The sequence below is a fragment of the Cervus canadensis genome, chromosome 28, assembly GCF_019320065.1.
Source record: "Cervus canadensis isolate Bull #8, Minnesota chromosome 28, ASM1932006v1, whole genome shotgun sequence".
NCBI lineage: Eukaryota > Metazoa > Chordata > Mammalia > Artiodactyla > Cervidae > Cervus > Cervus canadensis.
The window spans coordinates 17,377,717-17,383,716 of record NC_057413.1 but is presented as its reverse complement, the minus strand read 5'-3'; positions in this window follow the sequence as shown (position 1 = coordinate 17,383,716).

Here is a 6,000-nt window from a genome sequence, read left to right as displayed (position 1 = left end):
GTAAGTGTCTTTTAATTTCATGGCTGCAATCATCATCTGCAGTGATTCTGGAGCCCCCCAAAATAAAGTATAACACTGCTTCCACTTTTTCCTCATCTATTTCCCATGAAGTGATGGAACCAGATGCCATGATCTTAGTTTTCTGAATGTTGAGCTTTAAGTCAGCTTTTTCACTCTCCTATTTAACTTTCATCAAGAGGCTTTTTAGTTCCTCTTCACTTTCTGCCATAAGGGTGGTGTCATCTGCATATCTGAGGTTACTGATATTTCTCCCAGCAATCTTGATTCCAGCTTGTGCTTCTTCCAGCCCAGCGTTTCACATGATGTACTCTGCATATAAGTTAAATAAGCAGGGTGACAATATACAGTTTTGACGTATTCCTTTTCCTATTGGGAATCAGTCTGTTGGTCCATGTTCAGTTCTAACTGTTGCTTCCTGACCTGCATATAGGTTTCTCAGGAGACAGGTCAGGTGGTCTGGTATGCCCATCTCTTTCAGAATTTTCTCAGTTTATTGTGATCCACGCAGTCAAAGGCTTTGGCATAGTCAATAAAGCAGAAATAGATGATTTTCTGGAACTCTCTTGTTTTTTTGATGATCCAGCGGATGTTGGCAATTTGATCTCTGGTTTCTCTGCCTTTCCTAAAACCAGCTTAAACATTTGGAAGTTCACAGTTCATATATTGCTGAAGCCAGGCTTGGATAATTCTGAGCATTACTTTACTAGCGTATGAGATGAGTGCAATTGTGTGGTAGTTTGAGCATTCTTTGGGATTGCCTTTTTTGGGGATTGGAATAAAAAGTGAACTTTTCCTGTCCTGTATCACTGCTGAGTTTTCCAAGATTGCTGGCATACTGCTTATAGCACTTTCAGAGCACTGTGTCTAGTTCTGTCCTATTCAGCCTCTTAGTCAGTGACTCGATTACCACATTATCTCAGGACAGGAACCTGTGATGGCTAGTGTATGTGTAATAAAAGATCAAACATCCAGGGCTTTCCATCTAATAGGGTAATAATTAAAAGCAAATGCATCCACAGTTCTGTGAAAGTGAAAATCACTCAGTCGTGTCTGACTCTTTGTTACCCCATGGACTATGCAGTCCATGGAATTCTCAAGGCCAGAACACTGGAGTGGGTAGCCTTTCCCTTCTCCAGGGAATCCTCCCAACCCAGGGATGAAACCTGGGCCTCCCACATTGCAAGCAGATTTTTTACCAGCTGAGCCACAAGGGAAGCCCCCACATTTCTAGTTCTGTACTTATGTCCAAAAATCAGGGTATGACGATTTGGGTGGGGAGAAAAGACCTCACTGGTTTTAGTTCACTGTATGCTGTGAGCATCAAGACTTCATTGACATTTTATTCTGTATGAATAAAAGTGTTTCACTGAACAAACACCTAACAAAGTCCTGTTGGATGCAAAGAATGGACTATAGTGAAGAGCATACATGCGGACTTTGTAAATTAGGAATTAAATTTTAATAGAAAAGCAGAAATGAGGTGAATTTAAAGTTAAACGTTGTACCAAAACTGGGACACGTTCAAGAGGGAAAAGCACAGAATTCCATATGTCCACATGACAAGGAGACCTGAGCTGTGTCAGAGTCAGGAAATGCTGCTTTGAGGAAGTGGTTTTTACTGAGATCTGAAAGATGTTGACGAGGTAATCAGGTAAGACAGAGAGGTTATTCCAAGGAGAAGGCATTTGTAAAGAGCTTTAGCCATGTGTGATAATATAAATGAGAAGAACAAAAATGCCAAGATTGATCCTTCAACGAATATAATTTACTTGGTAAAACTTATGCTAACTGGACAGTGAATACAAGGTGGAATATGATCAGTTCTGTGAAAGAGATAAGATCAAGTTTGGCAGAGCACAGGAGATATTTCCATTTGCTGGGTAATTCGGTAAAGATTCACTTAAACCTAGGAAACCTGGTTTCTATTGCTACTTTTGCACTCAGTTTTATAAGGTTAGATAAGTGACTTAATCATTCCTGGATTTACTTATATATCCTTAATATGGGAGGATTATTAGTAAAAATATAGATAATTTCCAAGGTTATTTCCTTCTCAGAATATCCAGTGAATCCCACTGGTTATTATCTGGAATAATAATAAAAAAAAAACTTTCAAATACTAAGTGTAATGTCTGAAATACTTACAAAATTATATAAAAAGCATTGAAATTATTGCTATTTTTCTCTTTTCAGTTTTTTAAAAATATATTTTGCTGATAATATGCAAGATATTTAAAGTACACAGGACAATTTAAATAGGTATACATTATTAATGGATTTCCTCTTTGATTTAATTAACATATCTATTAATATCTCCTCACATATGTACTTTTCAAGATCATTTTGGTGAGGACATTTAACTTTTCTTCTCTTACATGTGTGCTAAGTGACTTCAGTCATGTTCAACTCTTTGTAACCCCATGGACTATATAGCCTGCCAGACTCCTCTGTCCATGGGGATTCTCCAGGAAAGAATGTTAAGGTGGGTTGCCATGCCCTCCTCCAGGGGATCTCCCTGACCCAGGGATTCCACTCTTTTTTCCTTTATGTAATGTCCTTGTATTCCTTTGTCTATGAAAATTTTCTTTGCTCTCAAGTCGACTTTATTTAATATTAACATATGTCTTTATCCTTTTATTTTCCAAATAGCCATGCCATTATTGAGTTTCTTGGGCTTTCCTGGTGGCTCAGGCAGTAAAGAATCCACTTGCCTTGTGAAGACCTGGATTCAGTCCTTGGGTTGGGAAGATCCCCTGGTAGAGGACATGGGAATCTGGATTCTGGCCTGGAGAATTCCATGGACAGAGAACCTGGTGGGTTACAAAGAGTCAGACATAACTTGGCAACTAAACCACTACCTGCTGTTCCTTCACATTTATTCTTTGGGAGGAACAGCCCTTCTCAGGCTGCCTTCTGATGCTAGGTTGGAGGTCAGGAATGCTGGGCCTGGGTTGTCTTCTCTTAGGTGCTACTCTGTTGCTCTTCCATTCTTCAGGCCCTAAACTAGTTCCCCTTCTTCTTGCCAAATATACAAGGTCCCCTTTAGTGGTCTCTTCTTTTTCCCAGAACAAACAAAGGAGTGGGCACAAAGAGATCAAGGCCATCTTGTCTGAACCAGAAGCCCAAGAAGTGTTTTATAACCTAGGGAAGAGATTTCATGGAGGGAAGTTGAGGAAGAAAGTGGAAAGGAGTCCAGAGTAGGCTGGAGATGAAAGTCATGGAGTCCGTTTCTTTAGAAGTCATCAGAAGCTGAGAAAGTATTTCTTCTAGGTGATATATATATATACAGCTCTGAGTGAGTACGTTTTCTGTTTCAGCAAACTGTAAGTCTTCTGTATTTTTTCATTAATTCCCTTTATAAATGGGTATAATGATATCCATATAACATTTTATTGATTCTTCTAGGCCATTGGTCCACTTTTATTATGACACGAGATTTAAACCCTGAAAAAAAGATATCTATTGTAGAGTTTGGATTATTTACTAGTAGATGAATTGATGGAATAACAAAAGAACTAAAGTTGATTACTTAATTGAGCTCCCAAAATTTGACATATGCATATGAAGAGAGTTATTCACATATAATTTTATTCTTGGCTCCTTGTGGTATTCTGAGAATGTTGATTGAAGCTATATGTAAAAGAAATTACTTTATTATGATAGTTAAACAACTCATATCATTATGTCTCTTCATTTAGAATCCATTAATCCAGTGGCCATAAAAACGAGTGGCCTCATCCCCTGGGGAAGAAAATGTTAGCAGTTCCATGTCTATTTATTTTTATCTTACTGTCACTTAGTTTATATTTTGTGTATATTTTTAAAATGTCAGAAATATATTAGAATAGCAATGCATATAGAATGTTTTTACATCATAAAATTAAGTCACTGACAGTGTGTTGAAAAATGGAAAATAATTTGGAGGTTAGTTCTTCAGGAAACAAAATTATCAAAATTTGCTGCATAAAATGTTACTTAGTTTTGGATAGTTTACCAAAAATTTTTTATGAAACCAGTTCAACTGAAGAGAGGCAGAATGTTCAGAACATCCATGTTTGCATGAGTTTGCATAGAGCCTCAGAGACAGAAACAGTTTTGAAGTTGGGTAGAAGACCAAGAGGCCTGACTGGACAGGGGAAAACTTGAATCTCAAATGCAAGAAAGCGTGTTTGCTCCCCTCATTGTGGTCTAAGTTGTTTTTCTTTAAATCACCTCCCTTTCTTCACCATTTTCCCCAAAACCCCATACTCTGCTTTACTATTTCTTTCCCATAGTACAGATCACCTGTTAATACACCATATAAAGTACTTGGATTCATGTTTATTGCAGATTATCTGTCTTCCCCCAGCTGGAAAACCTGTTCCATGAGGATAAGTGTCTGCCTTTGTTTATTGATGTAAACTAAGCACCTGTAAGAGTTTCTGAGTCAAGGAGGAATTAAGTCAATGATCAGTTGGTTAAATGACCAATAGCAGAGTACTGGGCAGGCCCATCTGTTTCAAACTTTCGTGATTTTGATTTGCTATTGTAAATAAGCTGTTACAGTTAATGGTACAAGATTAAGACAAGTTTCTGTTTCTTTTATGAGCATAAAAATAAACTACATTTGAAGATAAGGTTTTAGATGAAACATGCTAGCCAAAATGCACATTTGAAAAAAAAAATTAGTTTATTTGCTTTTTTTATCCGAAATAGACATATTCCTTTTCAAAAACTTTTACTTACATATGTGTGTGTACATATATATAAATAAATTTCCATCTAGTCAAAGCTATGGTTTTTCCAGTAGTCAGGATGGATGTGAGAGCTGGACCAAAGGAAACTGAGCACAGAGGAATTAATGCTTTTGAATTGCAGTGTTGGAGAAGACTCTTGAGAGTCCCTTGGACTGCAAGGAGATCAAACCAGTCAATACTAAAGGAAATCAACCCTGAATATTCATTGAAAGGATTGATACTTAAGCTGAAGTTCCAATACTTTGGCCACCTGATGGAAAGAATTGACTCATTGGAAAAGACCCTGATGCTGGGAAAGACTGATGGCAGGAGGTGAAGGAGATGGCAAAGGATGAGATGGTTGGATGGTAACACCTTATCGATGGACATGAGTTTGAGCAAGCTCCAGGTGATGGTGGAGGACAGGGGAGCCTAATGTGCTGTAGTCGTCCATGGGGTGTCAAAGAGTTGGATATGACTGATTGAACTTAACTGAAGGTATGCATATGTGTTATGTATGTAACATAATGATTATATGATCATTATACCTAGGTCACGTTGACAAATATGCTATTTTAGTTTCAGGTAACATTATACATAGATAATATTGACATATAATGTTATTTTGGTTTCAGGTGTACAACGTAACTATTTGATATATGTTGCAAAATGATCACCACAATAAGTCTGGTGAACATCCATCATTAGAGATAGTTACAATTGTCTTCTTATGATGAAAATTTTTACTATCTATCTCTTTCCAGATGCATGCTAGCTGCGAAGGACCGTGCGGAAGCATGTTGGTGAGGAGTTACACCTCGCCAAGGTCAGGGGCCGCGACAGTGAGTGCCAGGTTGCTAAGGCGCAGGAGCAGAAGAGCGGAGCTACCCCACGTCCGAGGTTAGGGGAAGTGGCTGCGCAGGGCAGAGAAGGGCCGAGAGGAGCCACTCCACGTTCAAGGTCAGGAGGGGCAGCTGTGAGGAGATACCCCTGGTCCAAGGTAAGGAGCAGTGGCTGCGCTTTGCTGGAGCAGCCGTGAAGGGATACCCCACGTCCAAGGTAAGAGAAACCCAAGTAAGACGTAGGTGTTGCGAGTGGGCATCAAAGGGGAGACATACTGAAGCCATAATCACAGAAATCTAGCCATCTGATCACAGGACCACAGCCTTGTCTAACTCAATTAAACTAAGCCATGCTGTGTGGGGCCACCCAAGACAGCTGGGTCATGATGAAGAGGTCTGACAGAATGTGGTCCACTGAAGAA